The sequence below is a fragment of the Carassius auratus genome, chromosome 38 (assembly GCF_003368295.1).
Source record: "Carassius auratus strain Wakin chromosome 38, ASM336829v1, whole genome shotgun sequence".
Classification (NCBI taxonomy): domain Eukaryota; kingdom Metazoa; phylum Chordata; class Actinopteri; order Cypriniformes; family Cyprinidae; genus Carassius; species Carassius auratus.
In genome coordinates this window covers 23,024,807-23,051,213 of record NC_039280.1, presented here as the reverse complement: position 1 = coordinate 23,051,213, position 26,407 = coordinate 23,024,807, and the positions used below count along the sequence as shown (strand labels likewise).

At 37.4% G+C, this 26,407-nt stretch overlaps 1 pseudogene; it reads left to right on the top strand.

Moving 5' to 3' along the window:
- The first annotated feature begins 128 nt into the window (after nt 1-128).
- Nucleotides 129-26,197, top strand: LOC113057442 (probable phospholipid-transporting ATPase IIB; annotated as a pseudogene).
- Nucleotides 26,198-26,407: the final 210 nt, after the last annotated feature.

Genomic DNA, 26,407 nt, shown 5'->3' with positions numbered 1-26,407 from the left:
CTGAATGTCAAATAAACCATCAACGATAGCCCATGAATAATAATAATAATAAAAATAAGTTTATCTGCATTTTTCCAGATTGCAGCAGGTATTTGCCTCACTCTAGGCCGGACGTGACGACATTAATACGTAGCCGAGCAAAGATGGCAGACAGCTTCCCTCTGAATCCTGTACGCAAGATAAACTGTGTGTTATAATGCTTGCTGGCAGACCTGCCAGGTATGTAAACAGTAGGATATTAATTTTAAACACTGTTCTTAAACACAAGACTCTTATCTGAGTTGTTGCAATAACGTATGTGTCGATATTGTATTTGTTTATGCCACGGTTCCGGGTTGAGTGCTAATGGCTAATGCTAGCAGCAGAGCGAGCTGTCAGTGTCAGATTACAGTTGATAGCACATGAGATGATACAAGACTCCCCGAGAGATGCCTCAGGTGATTAAGACGTTATATAAATCATGTGAGATGTTTGTCATTCCGGTTCCTACTCATGACACATCTTTGTACATTCATTGAAGCGTATTATGACACACTTATGAGATACTCTGGTTGTGGCTGCGAGTACATTTGTGGAGCATCTCAAGTAAAATCACATAGAATATGTCTATAAAACATTCCAGAAAATTCATTAAACATCACAAATCACCTAAAACACTATTCACGTGCGTCAGGTACATTCATAGAATATGTCCGAATTATGGTTATCAGTTAAGCATCTTTGTTTTATCTATGGCATATCTCGTACAGCATCTCATTCGCCTCAGGTAACATTATACGCGTCAAATGCCATGGTTTTCTGATGCTGAGCTTGACGTGATATCGCTGCAAACTGTTTTCCCACGTTTTATGTGAGGCAAAGATGTCAAAGATATTCATTTATTAACTAAAGTCCATCTGGTTTTCCTGAACTGCATAAGCAGCCTAATAGCAGACAGGATCTGTATTTATGGCATCCAGCTGTTTATCAAATGCAGACAGTCTTAAGGACCACTTGTGGCATTGCTGCTTTAGAGTATGGACCAAAGCCAAAGTGATTGCTTAATTAGATTTCATTGTTTGGGGTAATGCTATTGCACATAATCACTTTGTGAATCGTTTTGTGTTTTATTGAGGAAGAAAGAGAAGAGCAGAATAACTGACCACAGTTAGGAGAGATTAATTGGACCACCAGCTATGTTTGGCTCGTACTTTGCTTATTCTGTTGTCCTTCTTGATATATATGGGTGGTTAAGGAGATTTGATGATGATACGAATGTCTTGCATTTGCCCTGCTCGACTGTATCATTTTATGATTACAACGGTCAGCTAACTTAGTTGCCTTTATTTTTTATTATTATTACACCCATTCTGCTTGACTGCTGTCTAGATTACTTTTAACCAAAAAGTATTTTCTAATGCACATCAAAGGCTAAAATCCACAGACACATGTCAGAGTGATATGTTTTTGTTGACATACCTAAATGATAACTTTCCTATTTTGGCAGGAACCAATTAGCCTTTGTAGAGATAATATTTGTCATTTCCCATTAGTTCGAAGCCTCTTATAATGGTGAATCTCATGAAACTTGTCAAGAACAAATTTTGCCCCAAACTCAAAAGAAATCATTGAGAAACTATTATGCATAGCCAGCCATGAGTAGGTTGATTGTTTGAGCATCTCGACTAACCTGACTTACTCATTTACCCTTAAGACTTTCATTCATTTTCAAAAATACGGTATTTTTTAAAGTAACGGTTATATATAAATTGAGCGTCTAAGTGTTCCAAGTCGCTTTATATGATGAATAGATTTATTTTAGGCTATTATTTACATAAAAACATTGATCAACACACATACATAGAGCACATTAAATATGGTAAAAAAAAAGTTTGATTTTAGTTTAATGATGATCCGATTTATTTTATCATACAGTTCATTTGTGCAGTAATCGTCACTTCACAATGTGTGTGTTCGGTGTGTTGCGGAGGATCAAATATGATTTACACTCTTTGAACTCTCAAATGTGTTTCTTCCTGTTTGATTCTTTTAGAGGAAAATGGAGTGTTGCTTTTAAAATCCTGAGCCTGAGGACTAGAGTTTGTAGGTTGTTAATGTCCTCCATTGTAAGTGTATTACACGTCTTTAATAATTTAACAGACACGATATCATTACCTGAGGAGGCCTGTTCAGTCAGCACGGTTTGAGGCTGATAGGTATTTTCATGCTTTTTTCAGCGTTCAACTGCAAAAGGCTGTCAGTGTTTACAGTGGTCACCGAGGCCTAATTGCATGAATTAAATCTATCCATGGACTGCTCCAGAGTGAAAAGGGAGTGTGCAGGTTTTGACACTAAGGCTAAAGTGGATCTGGTGCAGAAACGGTCAGGCTTTGTGTGGGTGGAAGTTGATATCCTCTCGGGACGTCGGCTGTTTCTGAGTGTCACAATAGCATTCTGCTGATCTGGGTTTGAGACTTGTCTCGATAAATGAGGAACACAGTATGAGAGAGGAACAGATCCCTCGACTTCTGCATTTTTTGTTCCACTCATTCATGTAGGCGCCTTAAAAAATGTACTTATATCATTGCATAATGTCTTTTTTAAATTTGCAAGGTAATAATGAAAGTAGGAATGCTGTTTTGGGAAACAAACAGTGTCTGTTTATTAAATTTGTGGCATGGCATCTTAATTCAAAACAGAATCTGTGCTCTTTATGTATCTTAGCAGTTATTTAGCTTTTTGTTCATTTCTGTAAATGAAAAAGACTATGTAACTTTCATAATTCATAATAATTATAATGACTCAACATGTTAGAGGGGTAACAACATCTTTTTTTGTCTTAATGTTTCAGGTATCAGATTGAAGACGAATCCTCAAATGATGATGTCAGAGGAAGCTTTTGAAAATTATGAAAGTGACTATCAGACACTGCGTGAGTCAGAGGACTGGGTTGGTTCCTCTGTGGTGTATGGAAGGTCCTGTGCACCAGGTAACAGACCACATGAGAGCTTCTAAATTAGTCAGTTAGACTTAGTATTTTTCAATCTAACATGAACCACTTTTTTTTACTTGACTGTATGTCAAATAAATGCCAAATACTGTATAATGCATGGGCCAAAAACGTTTCTCTGATGCATACTCACACAGACCAACAATTAAAAAATAGCATGAGAACCTGTTCTTTATGAATGGACTCAGATTTAAAACTCAATTGCAAATAGTTTGGTTTTGACTATAAAGGCCTTTTCATATCAAGGGCGATAACTATTCCTATAACATTTTAATAAGCATTCTAATTCTTTGAGAAAAGGGAAGTCCATTCCTCCGATATAACCACATAGGAACGATATAGTTGAAATCACATTTTTTCTAGTTGAAGAATAAAACATTGACATTAAGAATCAGACTTTAAAGGGGGGGTGAAATGCTCGTTTTCACTCAATATCCTGTTAATCTTGAGTACCTATAGAGTAGTACTGCATCCTTCATAACTCCAAAAAGTCTTTAGTTTTATCATATTCATAAGAGAAAGATAGTCTGTACCGATTTTTCCCGGAAAAACACGACCGCCTGGAGGCGCGACGTGTGGGCGGAGCTAAAGAATCACGAGCGCCAGCAGGCTTTTGCATTGAGAGCGTTTGGAAGCTGTGACATTACCGTGAGGGAAAAACCATCATCCAAAACAAACCATGGCTTACAGTCAGATTCAGCCGTTTATTTATGATCCAGAATCAGATCCCGATGCTGAAACTGAACGAGAGCAGCAGCAGCAACGACTCGCTCCGAGCGGGGCTCGAACCCGGGTCTCCGGCATGGGAGGGGACGCACTTACAAGGAGGCAGAGATATTTTAAAGCTTTACTCACTGCCTGTGGTTCCAACACATGATCGTGACCCTTTTCCGTTGGGATTGCATCATCCTTAAGAAATAAACGATACGCAAATCCGTCGTCAAACTGGGCCTTGTTTGTAAAACAAGCATCTTCGAAATGCAGGGAACAAACAAAAACACTTGCACAACTCCGTTGATGCTCTGTAAAGATAAACTCCATCCACTGGTCCCTTAATGCTGTTTTTTTTTTTTTTTTTGGTAATCTGTGCAGGGTTGTCTTGCCCTGGCAACCAAAAATACACTTCTTTTGTGACTTTTCGCGACGCTCTCGCTCTGATCAGTGAATCGCTCTGACCAGTGGAATGTCTGTGCTCAGCCTCGCTATACGGGAGCGCGCGCTCTTCCGGGAGAAGTGCCCTAGGACCCGTATAAGGAAATTCCGGTCCATCTAACGTCACACAGAGCCATACTCGAAAAAAACTTTCAGAAACTTGTGACAAACTGGAAGGAGTATTTTGGGAACAAAAATACTCCTTCAAACGTACAACTTAATTTTTGAAACTTTGTCCATGTTTAGCATGGGAATCCAACTCTTTAACAGTGTAAAAAACTCAGTATGCATGAAATAGCATTTCAATTCAGCAAGTGGTGTCCCTGAGCAGTTCCCATACCAGACTGTGATAGAACTGGTCAGGATGTTCTCGATCGCACACCGGTAAAAGTTCACCAGGATGGCTGAAGACAGCTGGTTCTTCTTCAGTGTCCTAAGGAAGAAGAGGCGCTGGTGAGCCTTCTTGACAAGGGTGGAGGTGTTTGTGGTCCAGGACAGGTCCTCCGAGATGGTAGTTCCCAGGAACTTGGAGACACGTTCAACAACCATCCCATTAATGTGGATAAGGTCATGCGTGCTTCCTTTTCTTCTTCCTGAAGTCCACATGAGCTCCTTTGTCTTACTGGTGTTGCGGCCAGGTGCTGAACCTCCTCCCTGTAGGCAGTCTTATCGTTGTCTCAATTGAGGCCAATCAGCGTAGTGTCAACCTAATGATGGAGTTGGAACCATGGACAGGCCTGCAGTCATGGGTGTAGAGGGAGTAGAGGAATGGGCTCAGCACACAGCCCTGTGGTATGCCGGTGTTGAGTGTGATGGTGGTGGTGCAGGTGTGGCCTGACCTATCATGCTGAGGTCTGTTGGTTAGAAAGTCCATAATCCAGTTGCAGAGAGAGGTGTTGATGTCCAGGTCTCCAGATTTTGTGGTCAGCTTGGAGGGAATGACAGTGTAGACATCTGTGGAGGTGAGTTTGAAGGGTAGGTGGTTTGCTGAGAATGTGATCTTGGTGGCCGTCTCCTTGCTGTCACTGTTGAAGCGAGCATAAAAATAATTTATCTTATTAAGGAAAGATATGTCTGTGACTGATGGAGTGGAGTTGCTTGACTTGGATGCCCTACCACATGCGTCAGGGGTCAGAGTTGGAAAAGTGTTCCTCTACCTTTAGCATGTAGCAGTACTCTGCCTTTTTGATGCCCCTCCTCAGATTAGCCCTGAATTTGCTGTAGGCCTGAGAATCATGGATTGATAGATAGATAGGATGGATGGATTGATGTTTAGCTACAGTGGAGGAAACATTTATTTGATCCCCTGCTGATTTTGTAAATTTGCCCACTTGCAAAGAAATTAAGGGTCTGTAATTTTTATGATATGTTTATTTTAACGGATAGAGATGGAATACCAACCAAATAATTCAGAAAAAAACATATGATTTTTTTATCTGCATTTCAGTGAGTGAAATAAGTATTTGATCCCCTACCATCCAGCAGGAATTCTTGCTCCCACGGATTGGTTATGTGCTCATGTGGAACACAGATTGGTCCAGTCACTTTAAGAAGTTACTCCTCATGTCAGCTCATTAGGTGTATAAAAGACAGATCTGTATCTTCAATTCCAACCTCTCCCACCACCATGGGCAAGACCAAAGAGATGTCAAAGGATGTCAGAGACAAGATTGTAGATCTGCACAAGACTGGAATGGGCTACAAGACCATCATCAAGAAGCTTGGTGAGGAGACAACTGTTGGTGCTATTATTCAGAAATAGAAGAAATACAAAATAACCATCAATCAGCCTCGGTCTGGAGCTCCATGCAAGATCTTGCCTCATGGGGTTAGAATATCATGAGAAAGGGGAGGGTTCAGCCCAGAAATACATGGAAGGAGCTTGTTAATGATCATAAGGCAGTTGGGACCAGAGTCACCAAGCAAACCATTGGTAACACACTACGCCACAAAGGACTGAAGTCCTACAGTGCCCGCAAGGTCCCCCTGTTCAAGAAGGCACATGTACAGTACAATTTAAAGTTTGCCAAAGAACATCTAAATGATTCAGAGAAGGCTTGGGAGAAAGTGCTGTGGTCACATGAGACCACAAAATAAATACTGACTTTGACCACAAGAACACCATCCCTACAGTCAAGCACGGAGGTGGAAACATTATGCTTTACAGCTGTTTTTCTGCTAACGGTAAGAGCAACTTCACCGCATTGAGGGGCAAATGGACGGGGCCATGTACTGTAAAAGTGGATGAGAACTTGGATGAGAACCTCCTTCCCTCACTGAAGATGGGTCATGGATTGGTCTTCCAGCATGGCAATGACCCAAAACATACTGCCAAGGCAGCAAAGAAGTGGCTCAAGAAGAAGCACATTAAGGTCATGGAGTGGCCTAGACAGTCTCCAGACCTCAATCCTAATAGAAAATCTGTGGATGGAGCTGGAACTTCGAGTTACCAAACAACAGCCAAGAAACCTTAAGCAATTAGAGAGGATCTGTAAAGAGGAGTGGATCAAAATCCCTACTGAGATGTGTCCAAACCTGCTGACCAACTACAATAAACGTCTTACCTCTCTGCTTGCCAACAAGGGTTTCTGTACCAAGTACTAAGTCATGTTTTGCTTGGGGATCAAATGCTTATTTCACTCACTGAAATGCAAATAAATTTTTAACCTTTATATAATGTGTTTTGGTTGGATGGTAGTCTCTATACATTAAAATAAATCTACCATAAAAATTACAGACCCTTAATTTCTTTTTAAGTGGGCAGACTTCAAAAATCGGCAGGGGATCAAATAAATATTTTCCCCACTGTAGAAGCATTCAATATATCTTGGCCTTAACCTTTTGTTAATAAAATGTCATCATTGTCATGCAGCCTATCGCGTGTGTGTGTGTAGTGCTTGTGCCAGGTTGGCTCAGCTCCTTTCTAACGCACTGGTAACTGTGCATGAAATGCACACACAAGCACAGGTCGTGTTTTTTGGTTGAGGTGCTCTCTGCGCATCATCAATCAGAAGGTCAAAGCACGCCAACCCAAAATTTGCGTATCCACCCAACGGTGTCAACAAACTCAATGTCTATTTGGACTTGCATTCCCACAATATCTCAATGCCTTTTGTGTTGCATCAATGACATGTGGCACAAGTGTGATTAAAAGACATTTTACTCATTTATTGTTATGAAAGTGTGTGTGCTTGACTCTTCTCCACTTATGTGCTACATAATCAGCAGCGCATCTCAATTGTAAGCTGTGTATTGATTTTTTTTTTCTTCTCCTAATGAACAAATGGGATTTCACACAGCTGACCAGTTTGCTGCTTTCCAGTAGTTTTCTGTGTGCTTAGGCAAAGGATTATGAAATGAACAAATAATTCAAGCAGAATAACTCTGCTTATTCAAACGGTCCTTTTATTTGAACTACATTCATTTGAGCAAATAATCTCTCTTATGAATCAGGGTGCTGGCACTTACAGACACAAGACAGAAGGGGCCAACACAAATATTATTTTATTTTTTCAAGGTTTATGTAATTTAGTTCAGTGCCTGTCAAACCAATCGCCATGACTGTGTACACTGCGCAGAGTACCGTCACACCGTTCAGTGGGGATGGCAACCGCTAGAATATAAAATGAATATGAAGGTCAGCAAAGTGTTTGGCGCTCTCTCTGACCTTCACAGCGAATCAGAGCTTGCAGTTTATTAGGGAGGGGTTTATTTGGCAGGGGGTTATAGAGGACGTCATCTACAGGTTTGATCTTCCCTGTAGGTATCTACATGGAATCTGCGACCTCAAATTATTTTTGTAGTGTTTGCCGTTTACAAAATTAATAACTCCCATAAGTGTAGTATTTTCAGTTGACATGAAAACAGAATGAACCCACTTTTCATAAGCTTCTTGGTCTTACTGTGCACAAATTCATAATTTGTCAATATTTCATATTACAGAAGCAAAATGAGTTTGTTGAGCTAAAATACACATTTAAATCCACCTCACACATTTTCCTTCACAAACACTCTTTTTGAGGGTTTGAGAGCATCTGCAGTTTTCTGGCTCTCCCATTTCAGTCTTACTTAGTGGAAGTGCCCTGTCTGTCTGCTCAAAGTTCAAGTGAAACTAGACTGAGCTAGGCTGTCTTCGCTCACTGTAACATCACTTACATTAATGTTGCATTAACATAAGTTGTATTTCAAGTGGAATCAACTGGATACGCGTGACTGGTGATGAATTCCGCAAAAGGTCTCAAGTGTTCGTTTTCAAGAGCGTTTTAAGTGATTAACAGGGTGATAATTCAACAAAATCACTGGTTTTCAGTACATCCCTTAAATTAGGGGTAATGGCCAGCCTTGATATTTGTTAATTATTCGGTCAGGGATCTTTTTAAATAAAGACCATTTACTGGAATCCAGGCCTAAACTGCGCCTGTAGCACTGTGTCCTCCTAGAAGTGAATTTGTCTAATCACCTCATGATCTTTTTCCTCCCGAGGTCTCTGTCACGCAGCTGTTGTGAATGTCTGGTTCACACATGTCGCTGGAAGAAGGAGCTGAAAGCTCAGACAGTATGCCTGGGACATCCCGAGAAATGTGAAGAGAAGTACCCCAAAAATGCCATCAAGAATCAGAAATGCAACATTGTAACTTTTGTGCCAGGGGTAAGGCAGTATAAACAATCTCTGCATGTTTTTTTGGGGGTGGGGGGTGGTTCTGAGAGTGCTGAAATTAACTTCTTTACCAAAATAACAAGGGGAATATTTTAGTTATTATTTGTGAAATATTGGATTAATGTTTTTTTTTTGTGTTATCAATATTATTTATATTTAAAATAGTTATTATTTTTGTAATTTTATTTTACATATTTTCTTTGTGCCTGCATTTATTTTGCAGCTCTTGCTAGGCTGTTTAAATTGAAATCTCTACCCATTGTACGCACAGCAGATTTGCTCAGTAATCAGGTTAATGTGTAACTAGCTGTGAAGTAAAGGGGTGTAACAGCAATCCAACGTATCTTTTTCCACTGAATGTGTAAGTGATCTACTGTATTATGACTGCTGGCGATGTCTTATTCAGTGGAACGCGCCTTCTGTAATGTTCCCTTGGCAAAGAATTTGCAGCTTGTATTATGAATTATGTATAAGCCACTCAGGTGTGCCTCCAAGAGCTGTGTTAGGATGTTACGTGTATTACCTTCAGTTACCTTCAATTTTTCAATTCAGTTTGTCATGGTTATTTTGTCAAATCTTAATCAAATATGTAGCATAATGATGATTTATTTTTGGTGCTTCTCTTTATTTTGGTGCCGGTTCTTTACCAGCAGTTTAAGGTCTTCCTCATCTTGTATTTTTTGGTAGTGGCTTGTTCTCAGTTTGTTCCATCATTAAAGATAGGATATTTGTACACCTACTGTGTGCCACGGATGAGTACATCTAACCTCACAGAGATGGAAATTGAACACAAAAATGTAAATTTAATAGCTACTTTTGTTTTTTCTGTTCTTTTTTTTCGTCCAGGGCTTTGTGTTGGCTGTCAGTACGGTGAGGCAGTTGACGAAGTTCGGCGCTGTAGAAGAGATACAGAGATGAATTCCTAGCTGTACAGTAAACTCACCGTGAGAGGTGACCACACTGTAACGCATCCTGATGATATTATACATGTTATGTCATATGACCAGAGCATAATCTTTTGAGCTCCTTCAAGATTTACTTCATTTGCAACCTATGAAGATTATGTAATAGTGAAATGATAATGAGTTTATTTGCCTTTTTTTGACTGATTTGTGCTGTTTACATTCTACGTAGGTAGGGAATTGATATAATAACATTTTCTCATCCAACATTTTAGACAGCTAAAATCATTTAGCAATTGTTATCATTGTAATCATTAGTTTATTAAATATTTAATAACTTTTAATTTTGCATTTTATTAGCATTTAGTTCCTTTTTAATGTAAGAGATCTAAATAACATTCAATTATACGGTTTGACTTACTTGTATCAATGTCATTCGTCTCACTTTTAAAAAATATATAATATATTTCTACATCAAATAGGCAAGTCAGTAATTGTATGCAATTTAATAATTTAAGTAACATTTTATTACATGTGTAAAGACCAAAGCATTTCTGTGAGTGACAGTGTTTTACTGTTGGGTGACACGTCACTTGTTGATCTTTGATGATAATTCAATTTCACCATGCAAAGAATGCAAATGACTTCTGTTAAACGCCCTGTCTGGCTTTAATTTATGAATCAATTATCCATAAATAATGTCTTTCTCATCTAGTGGGAAACGGTTACTCTGTTTGGGGCTTTTCCTGCATGTGTGTAAAAATATTAGCGACTCTGTTCAGTTCGTGTATTTTTAGAAAAGCACACAACAGAATGAAAGTTGTGAAATTAAACAGATAATCCTACTTGAGTTGAGATATTAACTTTGACAATCCTAATATTTATCGTTTTAAAAAGTGTCTTTATTAAATATAAATTTGGACGCAGGTCTCATTTATCACCTAGGGCTAAATAATTCATTTCTAATTACAATTATTTGTCCATCTTGTTTTTCAGGGAAGGTCCAAGTAAAGAGCTCAGACATACAGGTTGGAGATTTAATCATTGTGGAAAAGGTTTGTTGTCCTTTTTTTATATCCCTTCCCTCTCTTTTGTTGTTCAAGGTATCAGCATAAACTTGCTGCTACGTGATCCGTCACATGAAATCCTGTCATTCTTTCAGTGGGACATTGTGTCTGTCTCTCCCCTTGCTGTCTGTGGTTCGCTTTAATTGCTTGCTAGGGAAATGACCTTGTTCAATTATTCAACACAACGCTAAAATAGGACTAACGTTACAGAACCAGAGTCAATAACATACGTATATGGCCACATTATTGCTAAGTTCAGCATAACTAATATATTAATATCTCTGAAGATTCTAGGCTGCCTAAGTGGGCAACTCTCTCATTTTCAAAACGGAGATAGTACTGAAAGCCCACCTGCCTCTGACCGATGGCTAATTTTTTGTTTTATAGAATCAGAGAATTCTTGCTGATAGGATTTTTCTGAGAACCTCAGAGAAGACTGGTGAGTTTGACTGTTCACATACAAGCAGAACTTTCAGATGATAACTACTTGTGTCATTAGTCAGTGGTTCCCAACAGTGTAGCCCATATGGAGTCTTAATTTTCTTATATATAAAAATAAATTAGATAACAGTGCATTTTTTGTACATTTGTGTAGTCAATTCAACCCAAGTTCACAAAAGTGTCTTACCACAATTAGTTCATCAGATTAACTATACACGTTCCACTAATGTTTTATAACCACAAAGTGTCCAAATGCTTTGTCTTAATTTTGAACAATTTATCTTTTGTTATATATTTTGATTAGCTCGATGATTCTTGAAAAGTGTGTTTTAAGAGCCTCTTGTAATTTCTTGTGAACACTGCTGGTGCTTCACTTACTAGTTTTAAAGTGGCACTTTTAATTCTTGCATACGGAGTAAGAATGTTCTCTGTGTGAAAGTGAGAGAGTGTGTGTATGATTAACTGTTTACCCGGCACTGAGCCATATAAATGACTAACTTACAGTATTTTGGGGATGTACAGCTTTCGCCAGATGCTGCAATTGCTATCTATAGATAAAAAATCAGACAAGCTTAAAATTGATTTTATTTTTATTTGATGTACTTTTATAGAAATGTTTCTGGTTTTTAGCTGTGGTAGACTATGGCTCTTTAAAGTTACTTGCATTTGAATATTTTCAACAATTTGGAACGAATATTCTAAAACACTTTTCAGACTTATGCTGTACATTTTGCTTGTGGATCTTTTGTATCTATAAATATTTCCAGTTTTCTGTATAAATAAAGATTTTATTCATTTTTAAAAGGACAATTAAAATAATACTAGATAGTAATTTAGATTTTATTCATACATTAACCATTTCTTGGTGAGCAGATGCTCTGATGTGTTGGATATGGAATACTGGAACATGAAGAACATTCTCATATTTCACCCATCATCATTTATTTATTTATAGGGTCCCCTTTTTGCATTATAACATTATCTCTTACAATTTCCACAAATTAGTTTTCTTAAAAAAAAATAATAATAATAATAAAAATATATATGTGTGTGTATATATATATATATATATATATATATATATATATATATATATATATATATGTGTGTGTGTGTAGACATTTTTTGACAAGTTGTGGATTCAGCAAGGTTTGATACTTTTGGCAGTCTCAGTATATAGAGCATGATGAACACTGAAGCTTTTGCTCTGAGAGCTTAAAGACAATGACTTTTCCTGTCTACTGCCTACTGTTATATCAATCTTTGTCCAAGATCAATTTGAACAATATGTTAAGCATTCAGAGTTCTTTAGTGTATAGGGGCCAAGGTTTTGGCCTGTAACAAATGCATCCTTCACACATACGTCTCCATCCCTCTCACTTTTCTGTCTGTAAATAAAGAGAATACACCAGAATGGATTATTGAAAGTTGTCAGGTTAAATTTGACTTTTTTTCTGTCAGATTTAAGATAGTGTATTTGTTTTCCAGGTTCATGTTTAATTAGAACCGATCAGCTGGATGGAGAGACAGACTGGAAGCTGCGAATCGCTGTTGCTTGCACTCAAAGACTACCTTCCTTAAGGGTATGAGCCTTGTCTTGCACAAAAACAGTACATTTTCGATTTTGCTGTGACCTTAATGCCTGTTAATAATAAATTATGCAAACATTTGGAAATTGCAGCATGTTTGACTTCTTGTATGAAATACGATGTTATGATTTAGTCCTATAGTCCAAGTCTATTAATGGTGCTTTTATGCTTGGCACATATAAATATTTTCATACCAAAGTAGTCTGAAAGTTATGGAAAATTAAAAAAATGTCAAAGTTGACCACTATATTTGTGTGTGTGTGTGTGTGTGTGTGTGTGTGTGTGTGTGGAATAAATTTTACTTGATTAGGTTTTTATCCAATTCACAAGTTTTTGGCGCTCAATAAAGTATATATTTGTTTATATATAGTATAAACAAATACATACAAATAATAAAAAAGTAAGATAATTTAAGCTGTCACACATCATCACCCATCTACTTCTGGAGCAAAAGCTGCTGCATCCCACATCACATTTCGGATGAGTCTGTAACTCTACCCCCGTAGACATTGAGTGATGTATCCCACACTCAGACTCTCTCAGGCTGATGATACGAAGGCTCATGTTTGATATCACTGTGTATCTGATTTACTGGCCGGAGGGTTTGTTTCACATGGGCCGGTAACTTTACCCCGAGAGACAACTGGAATCCTCCAAACGGCCTGTCTCCAGGTGCCATCGGCGTGGAGATGACACTCACCTCGAGCAAGGGTTCACGTTTGTATTTGTCTTACCGAAACCACTTAATGTGATCACAGAATTAAAATTTCAGCAAGTTGCCGAATGATTGCTGCAGTAAAGCAGCGGGAGTGTTCGGATCGGGTGTCTGGTGGGCTTGACGGTCAGATTGCTAAACGTCCCTGTTTTTCATACTTGCGCACACGTCATCGAATGCAAAAGCCATTATAACTTATAAGCAGCCCGTCAAAGTTTCGTGTCATTTTAATCATGTTGTTTTGTTTGCATTATCTGTTCTGTTTGAAATTCAGCAGGATGTCAGAATGGGCTTATTTTCATGAAAATCACTCTGATTGCTAGTCGCTTTTAGTCCTGCCATTATACTTGCACTAACAAGAGGTTGGGTTTGGGCCGAGCCTAGAATTTTGTTCATGGGATGACCTATCTGGTGCTGATTTATTGAGGTAATGTTTTTTCTCGACCTTTTCCGCTTTCTATCCGCAGGATCTATTCTCTATCAGTGCATACGTTTATGCACAGAAGCCTGAACTGGACATTCAGAGTTTTGAGGGGAACTTCACAAGGGTAAGAAAAACTGCTGTTAATGAAGGAATTTTTAAGAGGCTTCCTTTAGCATGAGCTGTGACGTAACAGCCCCAATTTAAACCCTTTGTTAGGTTTTCTTAGAGGTATGTAATGTTGTGTTGTTGCGCAGTAAACTAAACCTAACCGCTGTATTTAATTGCACATTAAAATAACATGGATTCTCAAAGTGTGCCTGTTCACATGACTATTAGCTGAAGTGTCTCTGGAATGTAAAACCGGCCAACAAGACACATTCCTTGCAACGCTGATGACATCACCGGTTGTTAGGCTCACTCCCAGCCCACTGGCCGAGCACAGTTCCTTATTATCAGCAGATTAGTGCAGTACCGGAGAAAGAGAGGGGGGGGGGGGAACAGACCCATACATGAAGCCTGTCTTTGTTTGAAGTCTTCGCTCTTGGCCACACAGCATGCAGGGGCAGAAGATCACTTCCTTCGCTGAGTCACCCTCCTGAGCCTGCTTTCACAAATCTGCAGCTACAGGGACACACTTTCAAATTCTGTTTCCCACAGTTCTTTACTAGCCGCACACTTGCTGCACCATATAGCCAACTCAGTGCTTTATTTAAAGGAGTTGTTCAATCAAAAAGGTTGCTGTTATTTACTCACAGTTATGTTGTCTAGACCAATAGATGTTACTTTCTTATTTGCAACACAAAAGATGTGTTTTTTAAGATTATTTGCTTTTAAATAAAATGAAATTGAGTGAAGACTGGGAAGCTTAAAAAAAAAAGCACTGTAAAAGCCATACAAGTTAGGGATGACATGAGGGTGAGTAAATGATGACAAAATTTTCATTTATGAGTGACCTATCCCTTTTATAATGTTTTATGGTTCAGACGTCAATATAGCGCCTTACAATGACAATTTAGTTACTTGATTTATCGCTTCTGCTTGTATTATTCTCATTTGTAAGTCACTCTGGATACAACAGTCTTTAAATGTAAATGTGAATATGATTATTCCTAATGTAAGTCAAATGTACGCACATCTTTGTTAGTATCAGAGAGGTCAGTCCATTTCAGTTCTGATGCCTGTGATTTAACTTTAGTCTTGTCTGTACTCTTCTGTATTTAAACAGGTGTGAGTGTGGGTTTATTTAGCTGTACATTGGGGAAATTTGGTGACATATTATATCATGTTTTATAAATGAAATAATTTATTTTAGTGTTAGGTTATAATTTAGGGTTGATTTCTACTATTTATTATTAGCTTTATATACAGTTAATAAAATGATATACATAACTAAAGTTTGGGGTCTGTAAGATTTTCGAAGTGTTTTTAAAAATTATTTTATGCTCACCAAGGCTGCATTTATTTGATTAAAAATACAGTAAAACAGTTATTAAGTATTATTCACAATTTTAAAACCTGTTACATCAGTTTTGATGCTAAATGTAATATATATTTTTAGCAAAACTGATACAATTTTTTTAGGATGCTTTAATAAATAGAAATGTCAAAAGAACAGAATTTATTTGAAAGAGAAATTAAATTGTAAAATTTCATAATGTAAAAGTCTATAATAATTAGAAGTATTTCTTTTAAAAAAAATGAATTTACCTCAAACTGTGGTAGTGCAAAAATAATAATACCGCAAAATCAACAAAAATAAATATATCCTCAGTTATATAGCTAAATGAATGCATGAGCCTAAATATTTGTTGACAGAAAGGGGCTTTCACTTGATTTAGACATAAACTGACAAGTTCACATGCTATAGATTAAAGGGATAGTTCACCCAAAGATGAAAATTATGTCATCATTTATGTTGTTTCTTCTGCCGAACACATAAAGAAAATATTTTGAAGAATATTTGTAATTAAACAGTTTTGATGAGCATTGACTTCCACTGTTTGGACAAAAACTCAAAATATCTATTTTCTTTTATGTTCCAGATTAGGAATAAAGTCATACAGGTTAGCAATAACAAATAACGACTACATTTTTTAACATTTTATGAATGAGCTATCCCTTTAAGTAAGGAGTGTTTTTATGACTTAAATATGATGCAGCCAAATGTTTCTCATTAAACTGTCAGGTTCACTGCTGCAGAAAAGAATTATGAATGCTCATCTTGGAACTGTTTCTTTCCATGTTGACTAAAACTTATACCTAAACGTTTCATTGAACTTTTATCATAAGTATACGCTCCCATTTCTTTGATCCTTATCACTGATAAGAGACCTTTTCTCTTGATGAACCTCTTTTTAGTTTTAGCCAATCTGACAGGTTGGCATTGCTACATTCGTTGGCCAGAAAGAGACAAATCATGAACAAGTGGGCTGTCTCGAATAGAGGAAACATCTCTCTTGTTTTCTGTGTCAGTACGCATGTCTCCGCAGCCACGATGTGTGTGGCCCTCTTTTTCACTGTATATTATACCCTACTGACAGAGGATAATTAGGTATCATCCGTATTCACCCAACCGCAACATGTTATGTGGAAAAAATGCATTTAAAGATTTAATTTCTGTGCCTCTCCCCTGATTTATGGCCTTGCGTCAGAAATTCTGTTCTATTCTGCTCAGCACGGAGCGTGCTAACTCTAAATGAGGCCTTATTATGATGTTCAGCATGGCGCTGTTTTTGTAAACAAGGCAAATCAAGTCAAACCGATTTCACCGTTCCCTCTAAATGGACTGTGCCGCTTAACTGGGCATTAGTGTAATTCAATCCATCGTCTAATTCCCTACTTAACGTTCATCATGATGAAAGTTCATCGATTCATTATTTGTGCTTTGAGTCTTTGTCATTTTTATTGACCAGCTTTTTAAAGGCCATAATTGATAACCATGCTTCCTGTGCAAGATAACCATGAAATCAAAACAGAGTGTATAAACCCGGACTAATACACGACCTCTGTCCCCAAGAGGACCGTGACCCTCCCATCCAAGAGATCTTGAGTATCGAGAACACCCTGTGGGCCAGCACTGTGGTAGCATCTGGTAAGCACAGTCTTTTCCAGCTCAAAATGACTATTTTAGAAATATAAGAAAAACACACGCCTCAGAGGTCTGAAATATTAATCACAGGTCAAATATCTTTTGAGTTTATTGTGTTTTAGAAGAGTGTGTCGTTGATCTGCGATCTGCCAGCATCAAGACCCCCTTTGCTCTCCCGTTTGTTTGTCACTTGAGATCGCCGGACTCATCTTGCTACTATTCAAACAATCTCATGAGCAGAGAAATATGAGGAGCTGTTAATGGGAAGCCAAAGTGTCTGGCTTTTTGCAGTCCAGTCCCTGCGGTGTCAATGAAACGTGTCCCCAAAGAACAGGCCCGAGATCGGTTTTTGCAACTACGCTTTCTCCGACATCTCCTAGGGGTCTGTTGTTTAGAATCTGATCCCAGTCCAACAATAATAGCGGTACTATTCCTTCAAGTGGCCTGCGATTGTGCCAGCGATCAGCCCTTCATTGATCTGTGGTTGCCTCTGTCTTAGTCCTCCTGGGGGTTTTAGAGATTCTTCTTATTCCCCACCATGGTGTGACCTTCAGCCAGAGAAAGTCCTTCCATATCTCCCCACAAAACACAGTCTGGTGACATCATTGCATCCAACCAAGCAGACCCAACACAAAACACCATGGGGAGAGTAACAGATATGCCCTGTAGTCCTTGCCCATTAAAGACCCCCTTGAGAACTGCCTCGGATTCATTGCTTTCCAGACATGAAACGATATGTCAAGCTTAAACAAATTGAGAAATATTTAAGCTCTGCTGCAGCACGTTTTATATTGTGATACTTAGGGGTGTAACTATATTCCAGTGCCACAAATTGGTGCATATCACAGGTTTGAAGCCATGGTACATTTTCGGTTTGGTTCTGTTTGCTGTGGGAGTAGAGTTCATGGCATGACACCAGTAATTATTAAAAAAGACTAGATTACCTTTTAACTTAACAATAATAACAATAATTGCTCTCTGTAATTTCATGTTAATTAATGCATTAACGAATGGGACTTTAAGAATAGTTACTTATTAAAGTGTTATCAATATATATATATATATATAATATATATATATATATATATATATATATATATATATATATATATATATATATATATATATATATATATATATATATATATATATATATATATATATATATATTGCCGCGCAAGTAAATCAAATAATGGCCAAATAATGCAAATAAGTTATTTGAAAACATTACTTTGGCTACTTATAAAAAAATGCATGTGCCATGGAAAAATAAAATGGAATAACTGGACAATAAGGTAATGATTTTAATCAAATATGTAATCAAATATGTACCTCAGCAGCAGGTAGACCAAGAGAGTTTTGCCGTACGTACCGTGGGTAATGTATCCTGGTTCTTCGGCTTGGTTTGAAACTGTTTAAACAAAAGTTGAACTTCACTGCTTCCTCGTTTAGTGGTGAGGCTGTATACTCCATCAGTAATCAGTTTACTTTAATGAATCAGTCCATTACCAAAGCAGCACCATTGATCTGACTATAATAGGCCTCATTGTAATGGTTTATTTCTGGGTGTCCTACATATTGAATCATTTGTCTGAGTCTCAGCTGCATCCGTTAACTGGGAACACACTTTTTGAGCTAATTGTTCATTTATTGTCATCCGTTTGCAATCAGTCATCCAATTTGTCCTTTTATTTTTTATTTTTTGCAGGTACTGTCATAGGTGTGGTACTATATACGGGAAAAGAAATGAGAAGTGTGCTGAACACATTGCAGTCCAAAAACAAGGTGGGTTTGTTTGACTTTGTTTGTGTTCATAAGTAAAATATTAGATTTTTTTTTTTTATTCATTTTCGTCCCAAAGGATAATTGTTTGGGGGGAAAAACACACACAATTTAATGACATATATTAAGTATGAGCTGTGATATCTACAGTTGTATTATAAATACACACATGCCCAGGGAATATTTTTCACTTTAACCTTTCAAAATATACTTGAAACAAACCAAATAAAAATAGCGAACAGTTGAGGAGGTTTTTTCAACCCTGATCTTAGTGATGAATTTGGGCCTGTCGATGTGAAAGGACAACCCCAGAGAGATTAATCTAGAGGGAAATTAACCAACCAAGGGCTTGCGTGACATTTGTGGCAGAGCCTTAATCCTGCAGAATTCCACTTAATGATTAGATACAGTGGACGTCAATGCTTTAAAAGTAAACTTAAAAACGTCAAATCCCATTACACTCATTACCCCTCCCTTAACTGACCCCTGCTGTCTTTGGTTTTGACATTGTTTTACTTGTATGTGCACTACTGTTAAAACATGTGGGGTCGGTAAGATTTTTTTTTTTTAAAGAAGTCTCTTATGCTCAACAAGACTGCATTCATTTTATAAAAATATACAGTAAAACTGTAATATTTTGAAATATTATTTCAATGTAATATATTTGTTTACTGTTTTAAAGCTGTATTTTTCTCCAGCCTTAAGTGTCACATAATCTTTCAGAAACATTCAGAAATCATTTATTATTATTATCAATTTTGAAACGAGTATGAACAGACAATACAATTAAAAACTGAATGCGGCTGCTCAATGCAGTGTGCCGAACAACAGTCGCATCCCAGATCAGCAGGAGTCAGATTTCATTTATCACATGAGGAGAGTGAGTTGAGCTGACTGACAAGAAGAGTAAGATGAGAAAGACAAGACGATGGCAAAAGATTTAGTTTCAAACAGAAATGCAAAAGCGCCTGTTTGGCAATATTTAGGATTTTTAAAAGCCTGTAGACTTTTGCCGTTTGTCTAAAGTGATTTTGGAAGTTTTTGTAATACTAATTTCTTATTTATGAGGTTTCACAGTGTTTGCTTATTTTTACTTTATTTAAACTTTGTGTAATTTATTAATTTTATTTGATATCAAGGTGTCTACCGTGACTCCAACTTTCTTATTCGTTTTGCTAATAAATGTTCTATAGCCTATTTCTTATGTATTTGGTTCCACAGTGTTAACTGATTTTCTTTTTTTTTACTTTAAGTCTAAGTTATTTTATATAAGGCCTATAACGTGTATTTTTTTTTCTTTTTGTTAATAATAGTTCTATGTTAAATATAAGTGAGTTCTCATTTTACTGTTTTGTTCTATCCATTCAAGCATTTGATGCAGAATTGCTGCTAATTTGAAAGTGAAAGTAAAATGCGCACTGGCATTTATAAGCTACGTAAAAGGGAAGGCAAGCGAGGAAAAGAGATGATACTGGTATTATTGGTATTGTCACACGCCGATTAACCGGTGGGAAAATTTCATGACTGTCAACACAACCCTATGACTTACTTGATCTTAATAGAGTTCGTAGTGTTATGTCTGAAATCAGATGTAATTTGGTTGACGTTAAAGTACTGTATTCTACTTATTATAGTTTAATGTTGTTTAAATATGAAAAGTCAACTATAAATGAACTAATTGTAGATTAATTTCTTCAAGAAGCGTAAACATTGTAGGGCTATCAAAACAAGATTCAAACATTATTTGATCATCCCAATTACCCTGTCATGGTAAAGTTGGCTCAGCATCTGTACAATTATTAATATTATTATTTATCCAAAAGCAGAAGAGAGTGTTCGGGGAAACCTGTGTGAAAACAGTCGTTGTTTTGGCAATATCATTTGGCACACTCTACTGTCAAATAAGTTAATGCTTAATGTGGTTTTCCTGTTTGAAATATATTTGAGTAACTTTAGAGTAAATGTTTGGATTAAATTTATTAAAATATATTATAAGTGCATTTAATTTTATTGAATTTGCGTACATCATTTTATTAGACATCAGCCTGTCACAAAAAAACATCCTAAAAACCCATAGTGGTTAACCACTATTCTTCATGTCATGAAGTGTTTCATACCCTGTCATGGATGCTGCAAGATGTGTGTGAAAGCAGCAGCTTTGGCGGAGCTCATAGCTCTACCATGTTCTTCTGTATGTGAGAGTGGAATTCAATATCTCAAGGAGATGATGTCAGAAGTGCCAATACATGGAACGAGATGGGGCGGGAAAGTCGATACGACTCGGCGAAAGTCACGGAGAACGTTTTCGCCTCTTATAATCTGTTGTGACATTCCTTGAATAAAGCTCTAAGGTCTCACTAGAAGCTGCTGACAGCACATAAGCCATCACTTTACATGGTGTATGTGTGTGTCTGTCGTTGTAATATGGAGCGATATTCTCTTTAAAGATCGAAACCTTGGTGGTCTAAAGGATGTGACAAAGGCTTGAACAACCGTCTTGGCTGACCAGACACTGCTCCCTACTTAAGGTGTTATAATCTCTGTTATATTTAAACAGTGTAACTTTATTTGATTTGATTTTGATTTTAAGTAGATGCTAAGATACATTTTATTTAATAAGTATATAAGTAGAGGTCTAAATTCAGTTTAACGCTGATAATTTTAGTTGATAATATGGTTTGGTAAAGTGTAGAAACTTCTCAAGGCCTTGTCAGCAGTCCTACACCGTGGATGGCATGTTCTATTTAGCTGTATTGCATATCCAGTTTCTGGAGCACTAGTATAATGCCATATTGTTGCAACAGCCTCTGTATTCTTGATGGATTTCAACCAATGAATATTCATTATGCAGGCACAAAGTCGTCATCAAATTTCACACACAAAACATACAGGCAGCGAGGGCAGGTTGAATCATTCCTTTCACTTTAAACGAGGCCCGGATGAATAGAGTAAAATATGCACTCTCGATTCATTGATAGCATCTTCAGCTTGAGGTAATTGAGTCGCTTTTTCCTCTCGGGCTGAATGAATAACGGCTTCACCCGATCCCCGGCCAGCTTTGCAAAATTCAGCCTCTGCATTGTTTTGCCCCCATAAGGGGGGGGGGATTCCTCCCTTTCAGCTGGGGAACTATGTCTTCTGTCTTAATTTTTCTTCATTTTAATCCTTCCATTCCCCCCTTTTTCTTCACTAGCTAAAGCATAAAGCTCTGAGTGGGGTTTTAAACTACAGCTGATAAATCAGACTGCAGCTCTTCTCTCCCAGTGTCTCCCAGTTTACTCAGTCCTCCAGGGACTGGGGGCCATAGCCAGTTGGGGGATTAATTTTGCTTGCATTTTTTTTTTTTTGTCTTTTCTGTTCAATTTGTCCAACCCCTCTCCCCCTCAACCATCCCTTTCACGCAGATTCCTTTTCTCAGGGGACGGTGTTATGTGTTGCTGTTTTATTAGCGTGCTGCCAAGATGAAAGACCTCAGTGTTTTCGCACAGGCCACGCTGTCGGCCCTTGCCAGTGAGAAACAAGAAAAACTTTTTTTTTTTTTTACATAATTTTCCCACATATTCCACTGGCTGAGGGGACATACTTGAGAGAAAAAACTCCAGCTCTTTTGTCAGGGGGCCGTTTCTATGAAGAGGCGTTCTGCTTTTATTTTTCCGGTTTTTCCTCCTGTGCTTTTCACAGTGAGACGACAACAGCAGAGGGCTTCTTGGTTAAATGCCTCTCATCTCTTCTCTCCTCCACATACATTATTAGCATGAGAAAGGTCTGCGGTCTGGAACAGGTCTGGGGGACATTGATCAGTGCTGGCTTATAGGCAGGTTGTTTTATTTTTCATAAGAGTAACATTTCGGATCACTCCAGATGAGAGGAGCCCTCAAGGTTCTTGTTCTCAGAGGGGATATCACATGCTTTGGATAAGAGCGCTTAAACCAAATCAACTACTCATTCATTGTGGGAGCTTTTTTGGAGTGTGTTCTAAACAGCCAATAATTAAGTTCATCAGGGAATATTCATTACTAAATATTTTTGAATATTTCAATATGTATTTACTGTTTTTAAACTACTTAAGTACTTAATTTTGGTTGGTCAGTGGCATAACATAATAATATTTATAATTGACTAGTTTCATTCACCTATCAGATTATGGCTTAATTTTCACATTTTCACAGTTTATTAAAACTTAAACCTGTTAATAAAATACTTAAATTGGAATTCCATGCCCATTTATACATTAAATGAGGGATCAACAGCCAATATTTATTGCAAAATACACCTTCACAGGATGATTTAAAGTGATACTGACCAGCTAAATGTACGTTATCTCTTACTTGTCATCTCTTCACTATAGTGTAAGGCCCAATCCCAATTCTATTTTATGCCCCTTCCCCTTTCCCCCGTAAAGGGGTAGGGGAGAAAATATTCCCCTAAGGATTGGGACACCACTTCTATGCCGTCACACATCATCTTTCGTCGTCTAGCTCTTACAATACCCACATATACTGGTGTGCTGGTGTGCATTAGAGCCTTTAATTATCTTTCTGTATTACCATATTTTTCGGACTATAAGTCGCACCTGAGTATTAGTCGCATCAGTCCAAAAATACGTCATGACAAGGAAAAAAACATATGTAAGTCGCACTGGACTATAAGTCACATTAATTTAGAAGCAAAAACCAAGAGAAAACATTGCCGTCTACAGCCGCGAGAGGGCGCTATATGTCTTCAGTGTAGACTACAGGAGCACTGAGCAGCGTAGAGCGCCCTCTCGCGGCTGGAGACGGTAATGTTTTATCTTGGTTAATGTCTCTTAGTTCATTTCTCTTGGTTCATGTCAAATTCATTTTGATAAATAAGTCGCACCTGAGTCACAGGACCAGCCAAACTATGAAAAAAAGTGCGACTTATAGTCCGGAAAATACGGTAATGAGCTGCTCACTGACACACATATATCGTAAACCACGCAGCCCACACATCCAGGAGAAAATAAACTTGTCAACACTGCCCCACGACTTTTATTAAATACAGTTTAAATACTGAATCGCTACATTATATTTTCCAGTGACGAGAGGATTCAATCGCTGTTTTTAAGTAAACTCACTCTAAAAAAGATAAACACACATAAATGCATCTTCCATTTCTCTCTCTCTCTCTCTCTCTCTCTTTCTCTCTCGAATAGGCAATATTTGAGAAAATGGTTTAGCGATTTCTAATTATTGTGGGGATTAGTCTACGGCAGTTATCGCCCTGATCAGACATATGCTGTGGCAATATCATGCAGTCTGTAATGATATGACGTTAGCAAATATTAAGTATTAAATATTTTTGCAAACATTTCTTTGAGTAACATGACCATTAATATTAACTCACAATTGAATGTAACATAAAACAAATGATTACTTTTCATTAAAATCTTTATTTATGCAAAAAAAAGTTTAAATTTATTTTTAAAACTTTTTTTTCACTGTAGCAGCCATGTTTCCGAGATAATTCATACCCCCTTTGTTTGAAGTGTGGTCCCGAAAAATCTTCGTTTGAAGGGGCTATCTGGCCCTTCCCCTTCCCCTACACCTCCAACCAAAAGATAATCTATTCAAAAAAGAAGGAAAGGGGAAGGGCTAAGGGGTAGAATTGGGATAGGACCTTAGTTTAAACACTTATTTAAGCATCTCAGACTTTCCCATCTCTTCCTCTACAGGTGGGACTGTTGGACCTGGAGTTAAAACGCCTAACAAAAGCTCTGTTCCTGGCTCAGGTGGTTCTGTCTGTTGTTATGGTGGCTTTGCAGGATTTCTTGGGCCCTGGTTTCGAAACCTGTTCCGTTTTGTGGTTTTATTTCATCCCCATCAGGTGTTTATAACATTATTACCCAGATTACTCTAATGTGAAAATATAACAGCAAAATCTTCAAAGCTTCAGCAGTGTGTAATGAAAAGATATGAAATGAAAGATAAACATATTTTAGTACAAAATGTATGTATGTCTGTTTAGTCTAAGAGTAAAATTGGACATGGGGAAGTCGGCTGGATGATCATGAAGGATGAGAGTATTCCAGGTACTGTGGTTCGGACAAGCTCCATCCCAAAAGAACTCGGCCATTTGGTCTACCTGCTTGGAGACAAAACGGGTATTTTATTTATTTATTTATCCCCCCCCCCCCCTGTCTTCCTTGTTTTATTTCCTCCCGCTTTCGTGTTGAAACCACTCTGCCCATCCGAAGCTTTATAATAACTATTGATTTTTCTCCTGATCTTAATCTTTGTGAACTGTTTTTCCAGGCACTCTGACCCAGAACGAGATGGTCTTCAAGCGCCTCCTTCTCTTTACTGTGTCATATGGAACAGACACTATGGATGAGATCCAGAGTCACATCATCCAGTCCTATGCTCTGGTGTGACTGACATGTATCACATTATACATCACCATTAAGACATTCGCTTTCACTATAGTGAGAGCTTAAGGAGTCTCACATCCTTCACAAAAACTGCTGCCGTCTTTGGTGTGTGTGTGCGTTTTGTGCCAACAGCTGGGTGACACAATGTTAAAAGCCACAGTAGCAATTGATTTTCATGCTTCACGGTTCTTCATTACTGTGATGATGGAGTGGCAGGCAGGTTTGAAATGTACCCATGATATGAACGATCATAGCCTTATTATATCCCCCCTCAGGACGTGTCAAAGTCCGTGTCCAACAACTTGTGTGAAATTGAGTTTGACAGAAATCAATAAACATAATGTAATTTACAGCTTAACATGCTTTGGTGTGCACAAGGCAGTTAAAGCTCAGATTCTCTCTGGAGTGTTATGAGTATAAAGAAATTACTATTAAAAACAGCTGTTTTTTGTAGAGGGCAAACCCCATCGTCTTATTTAAGAGTGTACGGAGGGATCTTGCCTGTCCATCTGGGATTCTGAACTCAAAACTTTGTTTTGAAATGTCAAAATTTGATATTCATATGTAGACAATGTGGTTCAGTTTAAAACCTTGCAAGTTTTTTGTGGCTCTATTATAGTGTTCTTAGCTTTCCATAAAATTGTACTGTAAACGTGAAGTATGTAATTTTTGTGGCACTAAATGAAAATGAAATGAGTCATTTTATGACTCTTTAATAGCATTAACATCTTAGCTTTTCCATAAAGTTGAACTTAAAAGGCAAAGTATGTCATTTTTGTGTTAATATAAAGGTGAGAAAAATCAGGACCTTCAAATAGTATAAAATTTAAATTAAACATTGTTGTATATATATATTTAGTCCGGATTCTGATTATTTATTTAGTCTGTAAATTTTTTTGCCATATCACTGTTCCTCTCTTTCTTGCATAATAAATATGATGTTATTAAGTATAAAAATTAAATATATATGATTACTAATGCCAATAAACTGATAATGAATTAATATTAATATTCTCTATTATTTTTTCAAAGTAAAACAAAAATACATATTTCTTTTAATGTTTTTAAATTCTACAAGTGAATTTAGACATCACAACATTTATAATTTACACTATAAAATTGACATTCTTTGTTTAGATGTTCTAAATATTGCAGTTAACAATGTTATGAAATTTTTATTTTTTTAAGATTAAGTCAGCAAACATAATCT